This window comes from Cyanistes caeruleus, chromosome 6 (genome assembly GCF_971803275.1).
Source record: "Cyanistes caeruleus chromosome 6, bCyaCae1.hap1.1, whole genome shotgun sequence".
NCBI classification, from domain to species: Eukaryota; Metazoa; Chordata; class Aves; order Passeriformes; family Paridae; genus Cyanistes; species Cyanistes caeruleus.
Window position 1 is genome coordinate 52,174,588 of NC_141706.1, and position 26,257 is coordinate 52,200,844.

Below are 26,257 nucleotides of genomic sequence, written 5' to 3' on the forward strand. Positions count from 1 at the left end.
GGCTCAGGTCCTAAAGATAGTTCAAAAAGCTCTGTGGATGGCTTAGTAAATTCCTAGACATCAGCAGTATTTGTAGGCAACAAGATTGGTGGATTCAATGTATGTACATATTTTATGATAGGGATATACTGCAAAGTCATTTTACATGGCTTGGTCCACATGGCTGTGATGTGGTACCTTCACGGATGGCTGAGTGGGTGCACCCTTTTTGACCCAGCAAAATTGTGAAGGTGTTCACTAGTGTTTGGATTAGATCTTAAAATACTGTATCCCCTCAACCATAATTTATATTAACAGCTGATGTGAACACTGAGTACTTGGAACTGCACTGATGAGGTCAATATTACCAGGTGCACTGCAATCCTATGAGGTGCTGAGAGATTTCCAGCGAAGTCAGTGAGAGGAAGACTGTCAGCCTCTGGCTGGCTTGAAGATTTGCAGAACACAAATTAGGTCCTATCTGCTTCTCTGAACTTTTGCTGGAAATGTTCACTCTTTTGTGCTGGCTAGTTATTGCTCTGCTTTATTACAGCTTATGACAAACTAAGAGAGTAATAGGAGTCAGGTTTTTTTATAATCATATTGGAGTAGTGATTTAACAGGACATCATGTTTTTCTGGGGAGATTTTACAAAGCTTGTTTTAGTCATTTGGAATGAAAACACACAAAGCAGTGCAGTCCCATTACCCAGTTAAAGATCATTGGAACAAATACACAACATCATATGTAATAGAGTTGGACGGCTTATTTATTTATTTGGAATAAAATACTGAAGAACTGCTCCAATTAGATTGATGTTTGTCCAGACCATCTTTGTGGGACTTGAAGAGCAATTACTGTCCTCTTCTTGCTGTTCTTTTCTGGATTTTTCTTGCTCTCCTCACACTTGCTTAATCCCCTGGCTTCCTTGGTTTGTGGCTACTGCAAGCCACGCAATTTAAGAAAAGACCTACAGCTTGGGCTGTGGTGGCTTTATTATTCAAATGTATTCAGACAAAAAAGGAAAAAAGGCAGTATTTGAAGGTAGACATCACCACAGAGGTCTTTCTGAGGATCTGAAAACCTGTCAAAGGATGGATGGGACACAGGAGGACACATACTTTTTTTCTCCACTCATTATTCACACAGAAAACATCAGGTTTGGGCTCTCTCTGTGTCTAGCAATCTCGTGGACATGAACACTTTGTGCAAGACCACACAGGAAAAGATGGCATGCTCTTGAATCTTAAGAGGATAACAGTCCATGGAGATGCTGTCCTGCTGGGAGCCTGCCTGGTCCTTAGTGTGCAGACCTGGTTCTCGGTGTCTCTCCCACATTTCCCCTCTCTGCAGCATTTGCTTCTGCTGCTGGTTTCTTGGCATGCAGTTGTACTGCAGCTGCAGTGGAGGTCCTTGCTCTGTTTCCCAGTGTGGATTTCAGATTTCAGTCCTGCAGTAAAAGCCAAACCAGGAGTTTTCTGGAAGTTGCACAAACTCAGGGACTGGTAGCGTTCATCAGGAGAGGATGTGAGCCTGGGAGGTAGCCCCCAGGAGCTCCATCTGCCCATTCCCATGTAAATCATACCAGGATTTAGACTTAATTTTTCTATCTTCACATAAATTTTACTTAAATTTAAGGCTTACAGCTAACTACCTCTTTCTGCTTTGCAGTATGTGGGATGAACATAATTTGCTCACTAAAACACTGGATGATGTTCAGGAGGGTTGAAAAGACTCATGACCTATTCAAATAATAACTGTAAACCTCCTGAGAGTCCTGGTAATATTTTAACCAGCCATCGTTCTTCAGGCTAGTGAAAAAAACCCTGTATCACCCTGTGTCTGCACACGTAACACTAGAATGATTCATCACACTTCTCTTCTTTCTCAGAAGCTGCCTGCACAGCCGTGTGGTCCTCGTACGTCCTCTTACTGAACTGGGCATCTTTTCAGAATTAGAGAGAAAAATGTTCACACCACAATCACAAGATGGAAGGAGCTTTGGGGTTTTTTTGCATGCCTTTGGATACATGCATTTGTTTGCTAAAGCTATTTCCAGCCTCAGTGATAGATATAGTAGTCACAAAAGGGTTAATAACTTCTCTGTGGTTGCTAGGTAATGCTGTCTTATCATTGGGACCACTTACTAGTTAGTGACAGCCTTTCTGATGATGTAATGCTTAAACAGTCATTGTGGAGTGCATTAAATTGCATTTTTATTTTTCTTGTTTCCTTTAGAAAGCTAGGAAATGAAACATAAAATGATATTATGGCTGCATGGATAAATCAACCTAAAGCCAGAAAATACAGGAGCTGAACATTAGTCCAAGGAGACATCTTCAGCTCTGGGAGAGTGAGCTCTTTTGTTAATGTATTGTATTACAGCTTCTGTGGAATGTATTGTTTCTTCATAGTTCTTGGACCAAAGTAGATTGAAATGACAAGTCCAGATGATGGGTCACTTCAATACTAAGCATGGAAATATCAAACAGGCTTTATTACAGTTAAAAAATCCTTTGTATGCTTTTTTGTTTTCTTATTTCTGTTTAATTGAGCAATTAGATCACTCCTATAAAAACAACAATCACTGTTGGGATTCAGATTGCTTTTGGACACAGACCAAACTTCTCAAACTCACGTGCACACCAAGGTGCAGTCAGAGCTCATGCAGTCAGGCCAGTTCAGAGGCACATTCTTTGGGTATCAGATCTGAAGTGATTGCTGATTTGTTTCTAGGTAACATGAAAACACATTTAAGTGAATACAACTATTCTATAAACATTTCATTCTCATTTATATTCATTTCGCTCAGCCAAGTTGTCCAACTCTATGTCTCTCCTTTCCTAGACTGGGGAGTACTGCAGGAAGGAGCTGAGTCTCAGTAGGGTTTTACACCCTTAAAATCCTCAGAATCTGAGCGCCTTGACCCTGGCTGTGGCAGACCCCACCTGTGCTTGCTCTCAGTCTCCTGGGATCCCTTTCTCCATTCCCTGCCCTTCCCTTGCTCCTTGTGGACCAGGGCTGCTTTACTGACATCTTTCACAGGGATACACAACCCCAACCAAGGCTGCTTTAAAGTGAGCACAGTGCAGGCTCAGCAAGTAGTCCCAGAGCAGCATTCCAGCATTCCAGTTCTTCCTCCACATGGCCTTTTCCCTTTCTCCATGAAAAAGAAATAGTATTGAGAGTCTGGGGACTCAGGGCAATTACAGTGTCTGACTACCTTTTCATGCAAGCAAGGCAAATTCATTCCTGTCTCAGGAATAGCATCCTGAGATGCTATTCCTGAGACTGGACCTTACTTTATATTAGATAGCAGTCACATCACAGAGAAGCTGGTATTTACATAGCTGGCACCAAACAATGGGGAGAGAAAGGTACAGTTAAACACCAGGTTCTTTTTTTTTATCTCTTTGCATGATCATTTGTGAACCTTTTGGTGACTAGGAGAAACTGTGTGCTCACTCAAACCTATATAAATGTGCTGAACTCAGCCCAGATGCTGCTGAGAGGGGCTGTCTTAGCCAGCAACAGTGGCAACCCAGCATCTTTGTACTTCCCATTTGTCAAATTAAAAGGTCCTATTTCAGGCTTTCCCTTATGTATACTCCTACAGTGGACACATGAAAAGAGACCAATTGCTCCCTGACTGAGATATGTGTGGGACTCAGTGTCAGGAGAGAACAAGAAATCTGCAGGCTTCAGCACCCAGCTTTTGTATGCTGCTGACAAAACTAGCAGGAATAAAATATGCATGCTGAAAAGAAAAGGGAAATAATTGTTTCCTTACATGAGCCTTTCTCTGGGATCTAGGACATGCAGTCTTAATAACGGTGGACACTACACAGAAAACAATACACAGGGTGAGATCATTCTTGTAGTCAGGTTCAGTACAGGCATTATTTAACAGGACTGCAGAGTACAGAGATTGTTTGCAGGGCAAGTCCTATGACAGGTCATTCAAATGCTCGTGGCAAGTGCAGTTACTGCTGATATGACAAAGTGGTAGCAGGAAAATAACTGACTACAGACTGTGAACCACTTTAGAGAGAAAGATTTTATTCTGCTGAGTTTTAGCCCATATGTAGGTAGCTATAATAAGTAGGAAGAAGTATCACCATATCTGGGAATGGCATTACCAGTCACATTTTATTCCATTTGATTAGATAGGAGATTTCATCCTACTAGCTTGTTTGTCTCATCTCAGAAAATATAATCCTCTAATACAAATACCTGATACAAAGCATCATCTCAGCCAACAGAGCAGAACTGTTTTGAAGTTGTCCTGTTTTACACTTGTGTTTCTCCCCACACAGAGCAGGTGGTAGGTAGATGCCTGTTGCAATGCTGAACGTATGCATGGAGGGCTGACAGACATGCTTGTGAGGTGAAGTCTGGTGTACTGATTTGCTCATTTCTCCATTTCTGAATCCTTCATTAACAGTGGTACCATGTCTGATGCATAAGAAGCATTTGAGAGAGTTACAGAAACATTAAAAGCTTTAAGGGAAGAAGGTTTATCTCCACAAACCAAGACCATCAGAGATAATCCCAGATGATCACTCTCTCACTGTTTCCCACATAAGTAATAAAATCACAGCAGAGTGTGGAACAGGGTGGTAAGTGATTGCACAACATTTCTAGTGAAACTGAACTATCATGTTGGTACTCTGCAAATCCTTTTCAGTTTAAGGACCAGTGCTCTCTGCAGTCATCAGTTGCACTGATGTACACTTTCAGCCATGCTGTCTGAACTTCCTGCTTGTGATGCCAGCAATTCTTGCTGCCCTGTCTTCCAGAGAAACAACACACCATGCTAGCAGTCCTCCTGTCCTCTTCCAAGTATAAACCTCACCAAAATATGTCCCAGAATTATTTAGCTGGTCTATAATACACCTAATTACAGATAACTGCAGCCACCTGAATCAGTACCTGGGGTAGTTCTGGTAGTGCTGCTAACAGTGAGGAGTGTTTCCTCTTCAGTTTCCTTTGGCTTGAAAGAGGCAGAACATTGTTCTCATTCACTGGCTTTGTTGCAGCAGACATGGACTTTGCTTTAGCTAACATGAGAAAAACACAGATCAAAAGCAAATACTGGGATAAACATATATTTCCAGTCTCCATTTTTCTAAGTGTATCTGAGCCTAGATCAGTGTCTGTCCAAAATGTTTCCCTACGCTTTGTGGCTTCTGCATGGATCCACAAATCTTCCCCCTTCTTGCAATAATTTTCTTTGACTATGGCTTATTCTGCAAGTGACAAGATTTTAGATAATATAAAAGCCTTCTCCAAAGCTCTCTTTTTGTCCCTACTTGCACCTTGCCAGGTTAATGAGTTCTAGCCACAACATCTGGCTTCTGTGTTCAGCTGCTGCCAGTTTCCAGCCTCTGCTGTGACCAAAATATCTGTCTGGTTTTACCTCCCAGGCAGCTCTTGAAGGACCCCCAGCACCCCTGTGGGACATATGCCCCTACCACACACATCAGAGACACCCATGGCTCTGGGCAGAGAGGGGAGACTGAGGGCCCTGTGGGGAGCTCTGCTCCATCTTCCTTCACCTTACACCATCCAGGCCTAATCCTAGACTGAGAATGTCTGTTTTGTCCTCCACCTAAACCTCATGGTAGCTTTTTCTGCAGGATCAGGCTTCTGACAAGTTATTTCCATTCTGTGCATGTACTGGGTCATTCTCATCAAATGGCTGCAGAGGTTTGCTCATGCCTGTCCCCTCCTCAATAAATCTGCAATTTGGGAAACAGATTTCATTTTGCTGATTTTTTCTGACTATTTATTATGCTGGATTTCTAAGGCACTTACATTTGGCTCGGTGATTCCTCAGAAAGGGAATGGTGCCCATTGTAGTTAACCCTGTACAATGTCTAATGAATAATTAAATAGCATGTTGTCTCTAGTTCAGCTTTGTCAGTTTGGTCAGTCGACTGCTGGTTTGCTGCTTCTATCAAACAAAAACCTTGCTGTGAAGCTTGTTTAAAATTCAGCATTTGCTAATTAGCATTGTTTCGAATGTAATTCTAAGTGCCACTTCTTCAGGCAATTCAAGAGAGCAATGTAGAACTTCAGTGTCTCTATGGAGACCATCTATAATTTCAAAGACAGAAACAACAGTTTAATGCCTTGTAATACTTAAAAAAAATCACCAGTAGCTCTTTCCAAAATACCCCCAAAATACCAATAGAGAAAGGATGGGGCCCTGCTAATATACAAAGCCAATTTGCTGAAGATCACTGAATTGTCATAGAGGTGATTCAGTGAAACTAGTTGAGGGCTAAGTTAAAGCACCAGGATTAGTCTCAGGGGTGTAAATTAAATACTGAATAAATATTTAAAATGCAAAAGATCAAATTGTTAGGCACATGTGCCAGCTGTAGGAAGGTAAAACTATTTTGTTAGATTTATATACAGAAACACCAAGAAGTGAATTCAACAGGCCTGCTAACCATCTGGCTCACAGGACCATAAGCCACAACCGATCTTGATTTCCAAGGCAGAAGTGAAGAGGGTTAGATCAGCCACACTGGGCATCTTGCCTCCAGCAATGCCTTATATCCAATACCTCAGGGAAAAGCAGCACTGGGATGACACAAAGGCAAGGTCTCCTGTGAATAAACAGCGGCCACACAGGCAAGCTCTCCTGAATGAGCAATGCAAATTTGTGTACAAAGCTGTGCCTCCTCATGTACAGAGTATTATGGCTGGTCAAAACCCAGGGCTGAAACTCGTGGTGCTGCAGCCTGCCAGAGAGAGGAGAGCTGTCTGCCTGCAGCAGGGCACTGGGATAAATGCAGCTCCTGGGGCTCCTCAGGCCTGCAGAGAGGTCACTGATTCCTTGGAAACTCTCAAATCATTGACAGAGAACAGTGCTGGGTATTATGTAGGAAAAACATGCAGAACAAAAGCCATGCTCCCTACAACCGAGGGGCAAAATAAAGGTGAAAGCAGATAGGGCAGGAGAAAAGGCCCCAGCAGATGTGAAAGAGCCCTGTTCCAGCTCAGACCTATGCTTTACACTGGGCAGCTTCAGGGAACTTCCTCATCTGGTGGCAAGTCAGGACAGCAGGAAAGGTGGGAAAGGGAAGCCAGGAAAGGAAGAAGAGACAGGAGAGAGCCTGGGTGGGGAGCAAAGCCCTTCTCAAATTTGGTGGAGACACCAGATATGAGGAGGGATAAGTCCTATCCCACAGTCAGTGGGGAAACACAGTGCCTTGAAAGGCCCAGCTCTGTACCAGGAAGACTTTGGCCAAAAATACTTTGTGCCCTGAATTTCACAGGTCAAACAGAATGAGTACAAATCTCACTATGCAACCTGTGAGAAGACGTAGGAATAAAGGTATGCTACTCTGCCTGAAAAGAGACAGCAGAAGTTAAAGAAAACATCTAAAACTGAGGTCTTTATTGCTTAAAGGTCCATGTCTTTTTCAAGGTTTCCTTGAAAACTTCTGCTCTCCTGGTATGAAATATCCTAAAATAAATAATTCTATCTGCTCCAATGATGCATTATAATCAGAGTAGGAGTTTTTAAAAAACCAAGCGGAAATGTGTGGTGTAATTTCTAGCTGAGCTGATCAGAGATCAGTTTTCTTACATCCTTGGAGGTATTTTAATATAGTAGGATTTCTTATTGTACCTTGTTAGATCACAGGAAAGATTTACTACTCAAAATTGTAAAGGAATACGTTTTACCATATTCACTGTCTTATTTCCATTGCCCCTTTGGCAAGAATGTTCATTATTGTCTATAAAAATAGACATTTAATGAGATGTTTACTTCATTTAATTAAAGTCTAATTTTTTTGCCTGGAGTACAGTATCTACTTAGGGTTTTTTTCTATGTCAGATACATGTTAACTACATAACTTGATATTAACAGCGAACAGGGATTTTGTTCTGTGATACAAATAATTCTATTTATTTCCTTATTATTCACTCACTGTTCCAGCTGATGCCAACTCAATTCACTTCATGTTTCACATGCAGCAGTATTTTTCTAATAGAAACAAATGCTTTTTGTGCACCAGCTCTAATTTTTAGGTAGCTTACGCGATTTCTTGCAACATCTTCATTTGGTGCACTAAGGTATAAGAAGCTATCGGGTGAAAGAAATGCTTTGGTAAAGGATGATTTCACAAGTCCTGCATGGCATATAGAATCACAGAATCGTAGACTGGCTTAGGTTTTGTGAGACCTAAAAATCATCTTCATCTCTCTGCTGTGGGCAGGAAGACCTTTCACTAGACCAGGTTGCTCAGGAGCCCCATCCAGCCTGGTGGCTCACTCCACTGGTGTCTGTGACAGCTTGATCCTCAGCTCTCTCATTTTTGTTTCCTCTTTCACCTTTATGTTTTTGCTGTCCCAATACACACTCTTGCTATGTGTGACTAGTTATCAGAGCCTGCAGTGCTCATGTTGAAATACTTTCCTCATGGAGGGCGCTGCCTGACCCTGAGGTCCTGCATGCTCCAGGCAGTAGGAGCTGGTCCAGCCACAGAGCTGTGCCCACTGCAGCTGTCCAGGGTCTGCACGAGCACACAAAGGAGGCAGTTCTGCAATCCAATGCCTGCTCCAGCAAAGGTGAAAGCACTGGTCCACGCTGCAAACCACAGGTTTGAGTCTTGCATCACAGCTGTGAGCTGAAGAAGGTGAATAGCTGGAAGCCCCACATCCACAAAGCAAGCAGTGTATCAGGGCAGAGCTGGTCATGCCAAGACAAACAGCAGGAGAGTTGGATCAAGCCAGCTGTATTTTGACCAGAGTCTTACCACCAAATATCATCCTTTTTAATCATACAACATTTAGCCTGAACTTACATCAACACAGCCATATTTGTGTTGAACTTTTTTCAGGTGTATCAGCATTGCTTGCCTAGGAAAAATAAAATAAAATAAATGCTCCATTAAAAATGTTATCTCCTTCCACCCCCAGCTCCAGTGAGAGAATGTTTCATGTATCTACACAGCTGGAATCAACTGGACTTTGCACCACTAAGGCATCCTGCCTGGAGCCAAAGAGGCCCCGCCTCTCTAATCAGATCTATAACCATTTTGAAAACAAAAGAAATTAGGCTCCCTCCTCATTCCACTTTCTTTGTGTTTGCTGGCATAATAGATATATGACTTATCTCAAGAGCCTGTGTGATTCCTTCTGACCTGCTGGATTGCACTTCAGATTTCTGCTTCAGATCTCTCTTTTAATATCATGTCTCTTCCACTGCAGACTAAGTCAGCTATTATTGTGTTAAGAATATTAGAAGAGTTTTAAAAACTGTAGTAAATTACAACCCACCATTTCTTATGTGTCTCTTCTTCCTTTCCAATGATATTGTTTGGGCAATATATCATAAAAAATACCTCACTAGAGTGATGTATGGCACTAATCTATCATGTGAGAACTATCTTTTTGGTGATATATTAGAACAATGCATCATTAAAACATCATTGATGTAGATCTATATTACTCAGCTACCGACTGGCTAGCAGCAATACATATATATGGGAATTAGATGAGTTTAATGCATTAAATAAAAAATGCATGGATTTGAATCAAAAATAATAACATCCAAACGCTGTTAAGAATGGTGATAGGTCATATAGTAATAGCTATAATGAGAGATGCCACAAGACATTTCAATTAAAAAAAAAAAATGTTGTTTTAATGAAGTGGTGGAAGCTGCCCTTCTGCCACCCACATTGTTTTCCTGTTTCAGAATGGGCCAGAAAGGCAAGTAAAAGTCAGAATGAAAAGACAGGGCAATAGTCCAAAGGCATCACTGCCTCCCACAGCTTTGATGGAAAATAGGAAAACAAAGAAAAGAAAATTAAAACATTTAAATGGAGAAAAGTGTACATTTCTTTTAGGATTTGCTGACAGCTTTGGGTCTTTCTCATGTGCCTGACTTTGAAGGTTAAACAGGGTCTCTGATCTTTATTAAACTGAAGTGAGATGGATCATGGGTGTGGATACCAATAAAAAGAATGAAAGAGAAACATGATGTATGTGATTCATTAGTGTCTAGCAAATTATGTGATTTTGTCCTGAAGTATTTGTTGAATTCCCAGTCGTTCTCTGGAATGGTTTCCTTTGCCCAAATGAAAATATGGGGTCACATCTGTTGAGGGAAAACTGTATTGATAGAGCCCTTTCCAGACTATTTCCTCTTGTGCCAGAACATGATGAACCTGCTGTTTCTCAATGTTGTTTGTTCTTCCTGGCCCCTCATCTTTTGGGAGTATTCAGGAAACAGGGGGTTAGGAAAAGGCCATTGCATTATTCTGCAGGAGTCCTTTTTGCCTCCGAGCGTGAGATAAAGCAGAAGCTGTGTTACAAACCTCTGCCTGCTCTGGTTCCTTTGGGGGATAGTTTTGGTTTTGTAGGAATTCTCAATGACCTGAAAGCTAACTTCTTCTTTTAATCATCTGCTTTTCATTTTACAGGCTAAGGATATTCTACATGGTTAGTAATTTTGTTTCATAATCCACCTTTGAACCATAGAAAAATTAACTAATTTTTCAGAAGCTTATTACAGCAAAGCATAGCAACTCCTTCTTCCAAACTCAAGAACCATATAGTTGTCCAAGCTGGAACTGCAGTTAGGAAAGTTCCCTTAGTGTCTTCCTAGAATTTAAACCATATTTACCTTCCAGAACTTCCAACAGTCCCTCACATTTGTTAACCATTTTTAGTCAGTCTGGTTTCTTGTATTACTACATTACTAGCATAACCAAATTTTCACTGCTCACTGTTGTGGCACAATAGAGTCATCTCAGTAATATAAAATATCACAAAGTCAAAGAATAATTTGGGTTGGAAAAGACATCTAAGATCATCAAGTCCAACCATTAACTCAGTTTTACCAAGTCCACCATTAAACCATGTCCCTAAGTGCCACATGTGGGTGTCTTTTAAATAACTCCAGAGGTGATGACTCCATCACTTCTCTGGGCAGCCTGTTCCAAAGCTTGATAGCCCTTCTGGTGAGGAAATTATGTGGACAGGGTTTTTAAAGGATAATCCAAACTCCAGAGTAATCTCTATGGTGCAAATGTACCATGATATGCAGAATGAGAAAGCTATATACTAATATTAGACTGAAATCTTGATACATTGTGGTTCAGTGATGAAACCACAAATTATTCAGCTCAGTTAACAGAAGGAGAGAGAAAGAGGAGCGAAGAGCAGCAGGTTCGGCACCATGAGGAAACCACTTGGTAGCATTTTGTAATGGTGGGGGAGGAAGAGTGTGTTTCCGATGCCTGAGGCATCATTTTCCACACAAAGACCTTTCCCAGTGTAGCGCCTCGAGTACATCCTGCACTCCACCAAGGCACTCCACATTGCCAGGCATTGGGTCATCATATGCCCTATAACTTCCAATAATTAATTTCCCTTTCCATGGATAGAATATGTTACATCAGTGAATATCATTGACACAGTGAGGTGGCAGCAAATATCCTGGTTCTGCTGTTAGTAATGAAATACAGGACCCAGAAAGTAAAGTGCCTTGTAGTTTAAAGGTCTGGGAACATGATGTGGATGTAAAGAATTGGTAGTACAAACTCATTTGTTCTTTTGCAGTTTGGGCCATATTTTTTCTGTGGCTTTCAGCAAATCCCTCAGGTTTTCTGAGCCCAGTCTGTAAAATCAAGCTTGCCATCTTTTGTCACGTCCCACATAAGGGGCCATTAAAGATTGATTCATTTGTGTTTGAAAATTGCTGTGAAGATGAAAACTGCAGTATAAATTCTGCCTATTGTTCCAGTGGCCTCCTGATTTCAAAGGCTGCCAGGGTTAGAGTGGTAGTAGGCTGATTACAGTGGAAATCAAGACACAGTGTGCCTGATGCAGGAGTCAGACAGAACATGTTCAACCAGCAGCAGCCTGAGAGGAAACTATACAGAGAGATGATACATAAAGCTTTTCAATACCATAAAGTCGCACATATAATAAATCTCATTACTGCCTTTTGCACTCTCTGGCCACTGTTCCTACAATTCTATTGGGCTTTGTCAGTAGTGAGAAACATATTAATGAAACAGAACAGTATCTAGGAAGGATATTGTGTCAGGTTGTATGATGAGATACACAGACATCCTTTGGAGTTTAACAAGAGTGAGACAGTAATATGCACGCTCGGAATAAAACCCTTGCCTTTGCAAGCAGATAGCAAAACATCAGAAGGGCAAAGAGGTGGGAAGACAAGCTCACACTGTGACATGCACTGGCTCTGTCAGAGAGCATGAAAGGAGCTGGTGAACCCTTCATCAGTGCCTTTCATAAAACCTGTCAAGGTAAGAAAGAGGTGAATACCAAAGCAATGGATACCAGCGTGCTTGCCTTGATAAGAGCCAGAGCACAAACCCATGACTTCACCCCACAAGGGCACAGCTGTTTGCTGCTGCAGAGAGGAGAAGGTCCAGAGATTTTCATTCATATATTCTATCTAAGAAACAAACCAGAAAAATTAACAGGGTTAATTAATAATCCTAGAAATCCATCATTAAATAAAAACCAGCACTGGCTCACTGAAGTCCAAGGATATTGGCACTCACAGTGTGGATGATGATGCTTGAGACGGAGTCTTAATTACCTAATTGAACACGCTGTTGATCTGTGCAGCCTCTGTGGCACAGGACTGGGCCCAGAAGGGGAATGCCTCCCCCTGGTGTGTTTGCCCCTGCTGCCTGTGAGAGACCTGAAAGCCATTGGGAAAGCTGGGGCAGCCTGAAAGCAGGAGCTGCACTTGGGAGCTGACCGAAACCCAGAGATCTCTGTAGAAACAGCTCCATATGTAAAACAAAAGATGTTCTAACTTGTGTTACAGAGTTATTACCATCACTTCCTTCTGGCTGTCGAGGTGACCATGGTGCAGGACCTCACACAGTGCCACACACACCTGCGATGACAGCCGGGCCCCACAGCTTGGGGCAGGACTCAGCCCAGTCCAGCAGCCTGGGTCTCTATCAACACAGAGACCTGGAATAAGATGGAAACAGCACACAAACGTGTGGAAAAATGCCATCCAAATGGTGAGAAACTGCAAATGATTCAGTAGGTTATCTGACTCAGCAGTTTCCTGCTGAGTGCAGGCTGCCATACAGTGACACAATGTATGGGAACAGCTTTCCCATCATATAAGGAAAACAAAGGCTTTCTGGTGTACATGGGAGCAAAGCAGCCCAGGACAGACCTGTAAGCTGCCAAGATGCCACTATGCTTCCTGCAGCAGCCCTTTCCCTCCACATATTTCAAGGACCAACAATAATTTAGTAAAACATTGCCCTTCTACCCTGCCTTTTAGTCATGGCATTTTATAAGCATTTCCAAACAAAGCTTCCCAATCCCTCTGGAAGGTGATTGCTATCCATGTTTTATGGCTGGATAAGTAAAATCCTGTGGAGATGAAAGGCTGGCTGCTCCCAGCCTTGTCTGAATGGGCAAGGGAAGAGTCAGGGGCCATAAAACCTCCCCTTTCCTACTCGAGTTGTCCCATCAAGAAAGAGCCTGGGAGTTGTGGTGTATCTGTCACTGTGACACAAAGGAACTTTCCCAGAGGGATGGGATTGTGTGTTTCACCACACCCATGCCAGGAGCAAAGGGACCATTCAGTAGGACAGAGAAAACAGCACATGCCGTCTGACGGATAATTTGATTGGCACCTGAGGGGAATTTTTTGTGGGTGAGAATTTGTACCCAGGACTTTCAGGGCTGACTTCGCCCCTGCCAGCAAGTTGGCATGACTTGGGAGTAGCAGAAATGAACAGTCTATAAGTGAGCAGGCCAAGCTATTCATCATCTAAAAAAAGGGAGATGATCAGGGTCAAGACATTGGACTGACTGCTCATAACCAAGCTGTCTTATTAAATTGCTGGCTCCAATTTTGGACCCAGATGTTGTAGCATATAAAAACTGACATAAATTTATGATAGAAAAGTTGCCTTTGGGCTCTCTAGTATCCATCATGAGCAGTGCACACAGTCATTTAATGTTTCCTCTGGGCATCCAGCATAAACACTGCTTTTATGTAACATACCTACACACATGCACATATGGGCAGGAGGATTTGGGAATAGTTTCCCTGAATTCTGAGTGGAAAAATTAGTCTACCTGAATGCCATGTTGAATTTCACTGTGCTTATATCATCACACATCTGGCACAGCTGTGGCTCTCTCTGACAGACCGACAGCCTGTGCCTCCCACAACAGCTACAAGGAAAAGACCTTCTGTTTGTAGTGCTGCCTTCTGCAGCCCTCTCCCTCCCCTAAGAGTTTTTAGATCATATAAACTATACCATTGTTTCAGTTGTTCCTTTTTAATCCAGCAGATAAATTATTATGAAGACCAATTTTGACTTCCCCTGACCACAGCCTCCTTCATATAGTGAAGATGAAGATTTAGACAAGCCGCTCATCTCAAAAAACATCTAGGAAAGGCATCCACACTATTTTAGAAACTCCCTGGCAAAGACTGTAGTAGTAATTGCCACAAGAAATTCCAAACTATAAACAAAGTTAACAAGTACAACATTACTGAGAATCAGAAGAAAGCAACAGTAATGCTTTCTATTCTGCAACAACTTCACAATTCAAAACAAACCAACTAAAATTGCTTTCCTAATTCTCTTTTTATCCTTTTCCCTAGGCCTTTCCATAAGGTACCTAGTGGAAATTAAAGCAATAATTTTATATAGATAAATCCATAGCATTGAAGAGTCTGATCTCTTTTCTCTAGATGCTCAAAGACTGAACCAGTCTATATGGTGTTTGAAAACCATGTGGGAAGGAGATCATTCTCTCTTAAATTCAATCGGCTTTTAGAATCACTATTGAGAATTTATTTAGAATTTATTCACTCCTATAGAGTTTTTCCATATGGGATTTCAGAGCCTTTTATACAAGAAGGTGCCCCCTTTGCTCCTCTTCTCTCCTTCCTTTGTGCTTGTTCTTTCATCAGCACAAAGCTGAAGTGAACAATAGTACACACTCAGCTTTACATCCCTCAACATCCAGGACTCTGAGGAACAAAGAAACAAATACCCGAACGAGGAACTAAAGATAGCAAATTCAGTGTGATGGGTAACTTTAGCTCCAGTGGAAAGTTCTGGTGCTGGTGGAAGAAGGTTCATTTTAAGAGCCAAAGAAGATGAGTACTGAAAGCTGGTTCTGATGTGGGCTGGCTATAAAATCCCAACTGAGTCACTCTGCCTCTCCAAGCTGCATTTTCTACAGCTGCAAAATGGGGTTTTGGCCCAGAAACCTGGGTAGTGGTTTTATAAGGCATTATAAAGGACTGCAAGGAACATAAACAAATAACTATTTTTTCATGTGGGAAGGCAGGAGCAAAGACAGAAGGGAAAAAAGCAAATACACCAAGTGGGAGTGTGGGGACAGCAGTTGGGACAATTTATTAATTTGGTTTCCATCTCATTCTCATAAACAACCTACAGCTGAGTGAGTTTGCTTGTTGATCACTCTCTGCCTGTTGTTTCCCTGCACTAGGGCCTTGGTCCTTCTGCAGGCTGCCCCTTGCTGCCCTGACTGCACCCAGCATCTCCACCCTGTCAGAGCTTGCTCTCACCTCAAGATGCTGACTCCAACCAGCCTTGCTCCACAGGGGCAGATGGGGTGACTGTGACTCTGCACCCTTCTGTCCCTTCATCATCCTGTTTTCCCTTGCTCTGGAAACTGGGCTGGGGAAACACATATCCTTCCCCAGCTGACTTGTTACAGAAGGAAAAAGAAAGCTGTTTTTTCTCTCCCTAGCTCAGATGTCCCTCGGAGACATCAGTGAAGCAGATGCCACCCGTGGGGCCTGGAGAGCAGGGAGGGGATGTAGAGCAGGTCAAAGCCCCAGGTGATGCTGTGCAGGGAAGACAAGATCTTGCATTTGTCCCCTTCTCACTGAATCTCTGGTAAATCACGTCCTTGCCTGTTGCCATAATCACTGATTACATGCCGTTTGCTTGTTGCATTAAAGCTGCTTTCTTAATTAATGTAATTTTAAAGGGCAGGCTTGGCACGAAGGAGACAAGCTGTTTTGAAGTCCAGTAAACACATTTTGTATGTGATCATCCTAAGCAACTCCTGCAGCCTTTCTACGACGAGCAGGCAGAAAGCACCACGAGTTAATGAACGGTGTTTTATCCACCTGATGCTGCTCAAAGCTTTGATCTATCAGGTTTAAGGCTGGGTGGAGGAGGGGAGGCAGAGTGCTCTGCCACGCTCCCAAGTACCACCGAAACTGTTAATCAGCCTGCTCTGCAGTCTGCTGCGGAGTTTGCTTTATTAAAGCTCCCTGCTGCCTGCACATGTTCACTGGCACAGACATCGAGAGACAAGCAAACACTTACCCAAGTGCAGAGTGCTCGCTGCTGCATTGCAGAGTTTACTGGCATAAAACGATGGGGGTAGGTAATCGCAGGTGGAGACTTGGGTCCTCCCTCAGCCCGCCTGCATCTGCAATCTCCTGGATTTCTGTAACAGAAGATACAAGGAGAGCTGGCAGCAAAACACGCTTTTTAGGGTCCTCTATCCAATTCCTGAATATCTGGATAGCTGCATTGCTTGTACTAGTCTCAAATGTAATCGATACTGTTTAATGTGGTTTTTGTTCACAGTTATTCTAAAAGCCTAAAAATTTATTTCCTTTGAGGTACTTGAAGGGGTAAGCATAATTTTATTTATTATTGTTATAAACTAACCTTGCCTCAGCCTAGAGGCCCTCTCTGAGGCTGAGGATGCCGTTGTGCTGCTGAAGTATTCAAATTAAATTCAGCTTCCTTTCAAGGACCTGGCAGCCTGAGTATTAGAGGCTTTTTGGTTTTCCTATAGGTTGTCTCATTTAGAAGGTTGAGCAGGATTAAGTCACTTTCGGGGGGAATTGTAGGTGATTAATTCAGTCCATTTCCTTTGTTCCCCCCCAGCCCTCCCCTCCCCCTGGTTATGTTTTTTTTCCCCTTTTCTTTATTTCCTTTGTGACAGCATAGAAATATTTGATTATTTCTTGAGGTTTAATACCAAATAGCTGATCTGTTTTGTAATATCTATAACCACATTGGATTTGGTGTTTTTAACAGACATTTTTTTCTGGAAGAAAGCTGGTATTTGCTTAAGAATTTTTAAGCATTGCATTTCTAATCTGTAAATATGCATGTGGAAATTTTGTTCATCTGTAAGCAGCTGATTCAAGATTTCCTAGTTCCCCTTATATTTCTTAGGTATATAGCTCATATTTTTTATTTTTTGTGAAGCAAGGATGGCTCAGATTTCTCTCCTTACCTGTTTCCTAGTGATACAGTACTGCAGTCTCTGCCTTACTCAGCTTATGTGTAATTGTGGAGTATTTAGCAAAAGAATTCAAGTGCAAGTTTTACATTTGAAGTTAACAGTCTTTATACTTGGCTTTATTAGATAATGAAATCTGAACAGGAAAGACAGTCTAATAAGGAGAAATTAATCTTCAGGCCTATGTGAAGGTGTGCTTGCATCAGTCTGAATAAAAAATTTGTAGCTTAGTAGAGTTTAGGGGAAAGGAAATTTTCTTTCCTCTGAAAAGCCAGGATATATCTGTGTGACATCTGTTGCAGCACTGCTTACTGACAGTCTTCTGGGACAAGCTGGCCAGAAGGACTGGGTATCGTGAGAATTAAAGCTCAGTGTTTGTAAGGCAGCTTAACTGCTGAGTGCACACGTTCTGAAGGAAAAACATGATTTACCTAAAAAGATCTACCGGGGCTGGATTTCTGGTGCTGTTGAAAAATATCTCTTGAATCGCACAGGAACTGGTGGGAGTCCTGGCTTCCAGGTGCTTCCGAAAGTAAAGTCTCATTGTCAAGATTATGGTTATGACAAAAGAAGCCAGATATGATTTCATTATTACTTTAGCCTTCCACATTAGAATTTTCATACCAATAAAACAAGGATGATATTTGACTACCTTTAAGGAATGGTAAGGGTTAACATATTATAATCTTCCTGCAAGGAAGACATTGGTAAGTGACATAGTTGTTATGCTGTTAGTGGCCATTTTTGAGCAATTTTTCTTCACTGTTCAGATCCTAGTAATTTACTTCTTCCAGTGACCCTTTCAGTGTTAATCCAGCACACAGAAGCGTTGCAGTTTTAATTAAAAAGGAAATCTCAATCTCACTGAGCTTAGTCTGCCATCTGATAATGCAGTATGGTTTACAGACAGTATTATCTGTCTAATTTACATCATAAAACCATGACTTAAGCAAGGCAGAACACATTGGCAACCCTCAGCAAACAATGCTGCTCTAACCAAAGCCAGCCATGTTTTAAGCAGAACTCGACTGTCAGAGTGGAGATGTGTGTCTCACGTGGTGCTGTGCACAAGGAGGGTTACAGGGGCACAGAGCTCAGTGGGATTCCTCTTTAAAATATAATCTGTAGACTGAGTTTGGAGCAGCTCCTGAAAATAACGCTCCAGCTTGACAGCAAGGTAAGAATTTGAGGCAGGATTTACTGGATTAGATTTTTTTGGCTTCTGGTATAATGAGGGCTAGTGGTCCCTATTGACCTTTAAAAGCTGTGATCTTAAGTACTGGCAGTTGTTATGTCCCCTATCACTTGGAACTTCATTAATCAAATTGTGTGGTAAGCTGCAAAGCTACAAACTGTCCTGGGGACCTACATGTGGCAAATATTCACACTGTGCTGGGTAGTATCCCCAAATCCCATTCCAGCAGGTGATGGGATCAGCAGAAATCCCCAACTGGAAAAAAATCTCCTCTTAGTTGTTCTTATGTCTGGATCGAGGTAAAGCAGCTGTCCCAGAGCAGTACCAGCTCGAAGGAGAGCAGTAAAACCAGCCTCGCTGCTCAGCTCCCAACTGCACTGGCACATCAAGGCAGCAAACATAATCTGGGAGTCACTGAGTGAAAACAGAGCCATACAAAACTATTTTTCGCATTATTGTCAAATTTTAAAAACTCTGTGGGAGGAAAGCAGTGGGGGAAGGGAGAGAGAAACTGGATCTTGTATTTCTTATTAGCAGAGGAAGCAGAGAGGTACAAGATCCATGTTACTCTGTAAGCTCTTTACCTCAGAGGAAGGTGAACCCCACCTGGCAGAAATTAAATGTTAATGTATCAAATTATGTCCAAAAGCACATAAAGCTCAAGGGATGGCTTATGATACCCTTTGAAAACAAGATCTAAATGAATTCATTTGCATATCCTGATACCCAATACTGCAAATTGGCATTGGTGGGTTAATGCACTGCTACCATGAACTCCCTTGAGCTTCTTGGAAAACCGTAGTCAACAAACTGCAGGCACTGAATTGAAGTGTCTGGTCAGAGGAAACCAGATCAAACTACATTGTCTTAATTGTGACCCATTTTGGGATGCAGAAGGGTGGCAGCAACCCTTGGTGGAAAGAAACAGTAAATTGATTTTGCTGAGAACCTCATCAATCACTGGTCACAGTGACCCATGGATCATTAATCTCATTAAAAACTTCAGCCTTGTGGCAAAAGTAATAGCAGACACACTAAAAGCGTGCAAATTAGATATGCTTTCACAAATGTGAATGGGTCTGGCTGCTGTCCCTGAGGACAACTCCATTTCTAAATTGGGCAAACTTTTCACTGACTCCAGCTGAACTTCAGCCATTTACTCCATGTCAGATGCCATCTTTAAGAGCTGAGAAAACTGTACAGAAGCTATGTGGTCTGTTGGTGAGTCATGTTTATGTACTCAGTTCAGGGAAGGAAGAGCTGAACAGTGGGCATGGGACATCCCCTTTTAATGCTGTGATCTTTTTGACAGCTAATCTTTCTGCTGCTTGAGCTCTTTAGGTGAGGTGATTCAAAAAGAGTATGGGAAACTGTCCTGGTTCTGGCTCAGAGTAGTGGGAGGGTATGGACAAGGCACTGTTTGTTGTTTGATAGCATCTTATGTCATGGGCTGGGGAAAAGGACTCTGAGAAAAAACTTCTGAGAAGAAGGGGAGTGGTCTCCACTTGGGAGCAAGTGTGGCAGATGGAGAAGTTGGGGTGGGATGCCACTGGCTCTGATCATGTCAGGTTAGGCTCAGTGAATATTTTGCCTGTAAATCACCCTCTTTTTTTGCACACTTTTTAAATTAATATTGTTGCTGTTATTGTTCATTTTATCTCATTGCTGTTTCCAGGAAATTGTTCTTATGTCAATCCATGATTTTTCCATTTTTCACATAATTCTCAACTTCATCCCTGGAGCAGGAAGTGGGAGGGAAAATGGGGGAGAAAGTGGTTGGCATCTCATTTGGGTGAGTCTCAAGAGAGGCCATGACAGCAACACATCGACAGTACACAGGCAACACTGATTCTCTGTGTGTCTGTGAATCCAAGGAGTTCGCATATTCTTGGAAGATGATATATATCAAAGAGTATGGTCACTTGGTTATGTTGGTCCTTTCAAGTACAGTGGAGCCCATTGTATCACCAAGATGAAGGTTTTGTGGTCATCTGTAGAATTGTAAGAGCATGCACACCGCTGCCAAAACTGCTAATGTGCATAGTACAGCTGCAAAATCTGTACTTGTTCCTCTCAGACCTTGTGAACACAATCCATGGCTCTGAGTGCATCCGTGCAGTCCATCTGTAGTCAGATGGTGCTTGGCCCTTGTCTCCCAGTTGTCTACATGTAACCATATCAGCCCAGCTGAAGCAAGCTAAATAGCTATGCAGCTCTGTTTAGAAAGTTAAGTACATTTGATAGGATTGCTCTCAGGGATTTGCACACCATGGACACTACCTACACAGACCAGGACACACTCACTCCCTCCTCCCAAAAATGTTCTCCAGTGCCCCTAGACTTACGTACACAAACCTCACTCAGCTGTGCTTACCATGCTCCCAGTTGGCACAGAAATCTGGGGAGCTTTATATCAATCCTCTTATTACTTGGCTGCTTTGGATTTTTACTGAACCTTGTGAATAAAAAAATTGAAAGCTTTTTGGGTGCAAAGAGTATTTCAGGGCTGCCATATTCAGTACTTCCAGGATCTCCACATACTGCATAGTTGAGGCTAGTTCATGCTGTGGGTTTGGCCTGCAGCAGCAAGTCCTTTGACTTCAAATTTATCAAAACAAAGGTTGTGCATGTGGAGACCTGTGATGCCAGTGATTATGTTAGAGCAGCTTGGCAGACATGCCTCCATCTATCATGAACTAGACCAGCTCGGGACTGATGTGCCATAACAGTAAGCTCTGTGTTGCACTGTTGCCTGGGACTTGAGCATCTTGCTGGGTCTTAGAGGTCTGGGACCTCAACAAGCCTTGCAACAGATGAGACTCTCTGAGGCCATTCATTCATCCCTTCCATCTTCACTGCCATGCTCAGGACAAGTGGAGGAACTCCAGGTATGAACCTGTGCTTCTGGCATTGCCTGCGGCTCTGGTAGGTGTCTTGTCCAAGTTATTTTTACTGAAGAGATGAGAGCAATAGGATGTGTTTAGGTACAAATGCACTTAGGAGAGACATGCAGTGGCTGTGATTCAGCCATTCTCCAGCAGAGGTGGGCAGCTCAGGGGTCAGGACAAGAGACTCACCTCACCCTGTGCTGTGGGCACTACTAATGTGTACACACACACACAAGCAGCCTTTTCCAACAGCAGCCTCCTGCCCTTGTTTGCCAACAATGACATCCAGGCCCTGCAAGCACTTCCATATAACAACTTGCTGTGTCACAGCTTGGCTGACAGTTAAGAGCCAGGAATATAATTGGGGCAACAAACACCATCTGGCCAAGGCTGGCTCTAACAGGCTCTATCTGTGTGTAGCCATCCATAGCCCTAGTTTGAGCTGGCTCTGCCAGCACCCCAGTGCATGAGGTTTTCTGTGGTGGGACTGACATTGTGTACTGAGGAAACAATGGCAGCAAACCTGGTCAGAGCAGAAGCAAGCAGGGTGTTTTTGTAGCAGCCTCTGCACTCCTTTATTTGGCTTGGTCACTTTATGAGGAAGACGCTGGTGTGGTCATCTTCCATGCCAGGGGTGAGTGCATTCTGACATCAGTGTTGGGAGAGTGAGATGCTCACCTCTAGTTGCAGACAGCAGTGGAGGTTGGTAAGACGCCAGGTTTGTTCCCAGAGCACTGCAGTGTGCTCCTGAGGGACACAGGCCACACTGTACAGGCTGCCAGGGAACCAGGGCTTGCTCCAGGTGTGAGCTCCAAAGACAGTGTAAACAGGGCTTTTTGTCTCCTTTGCAGCAGCATCACAGGACGTTCTGGTGTGTTTGAACACAGTACACAAACCCGAGGCTCAGCCATGAGTGCAGGGGAGCATACCAGACCATTGCTTCTTAGACTGTTGAGTTAAATGTGCAATACCTAATGTTAATATTAACCTATATACTGAATGGTTTGGAAAGTACCTGTTTGTATTGAGCTCTCCCAACTGAAACATTTCAACTGCAGAGTTCTCAGCACAGAATTCATTATTCTGAGACTTGCTTTCCCAGTTAGCTGGAAAGAGCCTGATTGTTTTCACCCTTTTGATCATATTTTAGCTCCTGTAATAGCTTTACCTGAGACAGACTGATGAGCAGAAATTTCTTTTAAAATGCTATGATTATGGACAGATTACACATTCTCTGCGAATGAAAGTTCTCATGTAATTGGGTGTGAATTGAGGGAGAGCCTTTTTAAACTTCATTAGTAATGCAGCTGGTTGTCTCTTCTGACTGATGCAATGTACGTCTGTCATAAAAGAGTATATTGCAGGGCTGTGTGCTTTATTAAATGTGAGCATGTAAACATGAACTTAGACCAAACTGAACGCCCTGACTTCTACTTACACCTCAGCATGAACCCAGGGTCTCTGTCATGTCATTTTGACTGTTCCAGATGCCTGTCCCAGCGCCTTCAGAGCAGAACTATGATCCCAAACTATGGCCAGCAACCTGGACGTAAACTGAATAGTTCACAGGGACAACATGACTGAGCATGTGGTCAGGCTTGTGCTTTCACCTCAATATTGTTGGTTTCATTTATAGCTTGCAGAATATCTGCCCTGCTTTCACAGGTAACATACCATGGAGCTTAAAGAGCTTAGCGAAAATATACTTTGTGAGAATAGATGGAGAACCTTTAGGTTGTTTTGTTCAGAGAAAAGTTGACCAAGGAAGAATGGAGAGCTAATTCAAATATATAAATGGCACTGCAGAGAGGAAGGATAACCTGTTTATTTTATATGCTGGGAACAAGACAAGAAGTAAGATTCTTGAATTGCAGTAAGGTAGAAAAAGACAAAAACTTCTTGTCAGTAAAGAGGTAAGGGGTGGAAACCACTTATGAGGAGGGCATGGAGCTTCCACCATTTCCCCAAATGCCTATTGGGCATGCCATCAGCAAGGGCAGGGCATAGACCAGCATGAGCAGGCTGAGACAGGCAGGGTCACAAAGGGGAGGAGACTCAGCACCCCCGAGCAGATCTTGGGTCACCATGAGCAACAGCAGAGAGGCTCACTCCCTCTAGATCCTCCATTAATGGGGTTGCATAAATATCTGCCACAGGTACAACTCCTTCCAATTTATTTTCAAAGCACAATCATTAAATTGCAGAGCTGAGAGCAGAGGGCAGGTAATCTAGTTCTTAGTTATCTCTGCTGCCCACCAGACCACAAATACCCCCATTCTCCTGGCATGTGAAATTAAGCCAGGCTGAAAATTACTTATTACCTCAGAATGGTCTAACACAGAGGTGTCAGTAGCAGCAGCCCCAAGTCCTAGGGGACCAGAGCAGACCTTAATTAGGAGGTGTGTCTTTTTCTGGGGGGAAGTGGTTTGGCAGGCTAGAAAAGTATTCTAAGTGTCCTCCCATGGATTCCATCATGAGCAATAAATGATCTTTGTTCCCTGGGTTTGTAAGCGGGTCATATTTTTATGATGTCAAGCATGCTGCTGTCTTTTCTGCAATAAAGCTCACCTAATCAAAACAAGTCAGAGCTTATCTAAGCCCCTAGCCAGAGATATTTCTGTGGTGGCTACAGAGCCAGGTTTCCTAGCAACCTAAAAGGCATTAGACAGGGCTTTGTCGACATTTATCTGTTACACACAAAACCCCCCGTTTGAATAATATTATGGGTGTAACATCAAGTGACAAAAGCCAGGAAATTCAGAGCTGGGGCTGATTGTCTATCCTTGCCTCTCATCAAGCTGAAAAACAAAAGGCACAGTCATGTGAGTGATGAACAGAGCAAACCAACCTTTATATTTCCTGGCTTTCTCCCAAACGAGATGCCATTCAAATGTGGTGCTTGGTATTAATTTCCTCTGTTTAAGACAGGTTTAATGCTCACAGGTAGCATGTTGGCAGTGCTGTCAGTTTCTCCATGGGCTACCTTTTTCCTTGGAGGGGCCAACTGGAGTGAAGAAAGAGATATCCCAACCCCTCTGTGAGCTTTGGCTTTTCCATGGTGACGCCAGTTTTCAGATCCGTGGCTTCACAGGTGAGAGCTGCAAACCTGCTCTATGCAGGGCCACCATGGCATCCTCAGGAGACCACTGTTAGCCCAGGGGGGAGTCAGTGAGGATACCCAGGTTAAAACCACTCCATCTTCCTGCTAGTGCCCAACTCTAGATACAGGAAGATAATTTTAATAGGTTTCAAGGGATTCTTTAGATGGATCTTGGAATGGATCTTGTTATCAAACATTTTGAAAACGAAAGGCCAGGGGAAAAATGGATTTAATGTATGTGGGTTTTTTTCCCCGACCAAAAATATACTGAGGACTGATGAACAGTCTGAAAAGTGGTACTTCAGTAATGTCTTTTATTTCTTCACTTGTAGCAATAGCAGTGTTTAAAATCTTACAACTTGAAATTTGTGGAGGAGACTGATGGAGTAAGGGATGGAAGAGCTGCCATTGCTGCTGATTGCCACTTCAAATCCTTGGGGGAAGAGTCTTCTGGAAGTGAATGGGAACTGATCACCTCTCCACAGACTTCCTGAGTCATCACACAGAGAATTTAACAGAAAAAAATTATTTCACTTCCAATTGATATAATGTGTCATAAAAGTGCTCAAAGACAAAAGATGTGTTCATTTCCACAGTCTAAGTTATCAGATGGGATAAATTAACTCTCTGATTTCTGTGAAGTTCTGTATGGATTCCATCCCTAAAAAGGTACATTTTCATATGTATATTTGCATTGATTTAGTACCTCCATTTCTGGGACTCCCAGAAAAAGATAACAGCCAGTTTTACATTTACTTGAGGCCTGACTGAAGGGTTTATCTCCATGTAAATTTTCCAGCCCAGTTGTGAAACCTCTGAAATGGATGGTAAAGAAAGTTTTGATGAAACTTAACTATGGTTGGGTACTTACTTCACTGCTGTAAGGGCAAATCCCCCAGTCGCTGTCAGTGGGTGAGCAGCCGGGCTTTCATCCCTCCATTCTTCACTGTAATCTTCATTAACATGAGAGCTGGTGTTTTGCTCCCCACACATGGATGGCATACTGTTTGAACTCCAGGAGGCTGCTGGGATAAAGGGATGTGTACAGGCCTCTCTGCTGACCACAGCCAGCATTTCTTTAGCAAGCGTAGCATGAATATAAACGTTACATACACCACAATGGAGAGGAATTACTATGCACAATATCACTTTCAAGCCTTTGAAAGAAACAGAAGCAGAAGGAGGTTCTTGCACTTTCTGCCGACATCATCTTTACTGTCCATCCATTTGTTCCCCATTTAGCCTCCCCACTGGCAAAGCCTCTATTATGTGCTGAAAGACCAGACAATGGGAGCCCACTACGCCTGGCGAATGCGCGCATTGTTCCATGGGCTCCCTATAGAAATCCCTGTGTTCGCATGACCCGTTTTCCAAAGTTTCGGTTTTTTCTTTCCTGAAAGGGGAGGGTGAGAGGAAAAGGGACAGTGTCTCACAGCTCTGTGCAGATTAGTGGTATGTTCATGCTCATATATTGAGATGGATAAAATAGCCATAAATTTTTTCCCAAAGTGCTTATTTGTAATGCATGCATGAACTCACTTAACAAGCTTAAAATATTTAGTGAGCACTGAAATGAATGGAGAGTGTGGGAGGGGGGACAAAACTAGCAGAGATAATTGAATACACTTAGCAGTTATAGCAGCTTTACATAGCTGTATCATATTCTCTATGGATAGCACAGCTGGGACAATATGGTTAGAGTTTTAAAATATCTAGGGATTTCTGTCTTAAGATAGTTATCAATAATTGCAAACTTAAACATTAAATATTTTTGGCTTAGTTAAAATATATATCTCTTTA

At 42.6% G+C, this 26,257-nt stretch overlaps 2 long non-coding RNA genes across 2 annotated transcripts; one reads left to right on the top strand and one right to left on the bottom strand.

Annotated features, from left to right (window-relative positions):
• Window positions 1–730: 730 nt before the first annotated feature.
• On the bottom strand, window positions 731–16,881 carry LOC147652688 (uncharacterized). The gene is made up of 3 exons (XR_015287965.1): window positions 16,692–16,881; window positions 16,341–16,464; window positions 731–12,433 (listed from the first exon to the last, which is right to left on the bottom strand). It is a non-coding gene; the product is annotated as an uncharacterized LOC147652688 (long non-coding RNA).
• On the top strand, window positions 16,464–25,826 carry LOC147652689 (uncharacterized). Its single transcript, XR_015287966.1, has 3 exons — window positions 16,464–16,654; window positions 24,301–24,448; window positions 24,790–25,826. It is a non-coding gene; the product is annotated as an uncharacterized LOC147652689 (long non-coding RNA).
• Window positions 25,827–26,257: the final 431 nt, after the last annotated feature.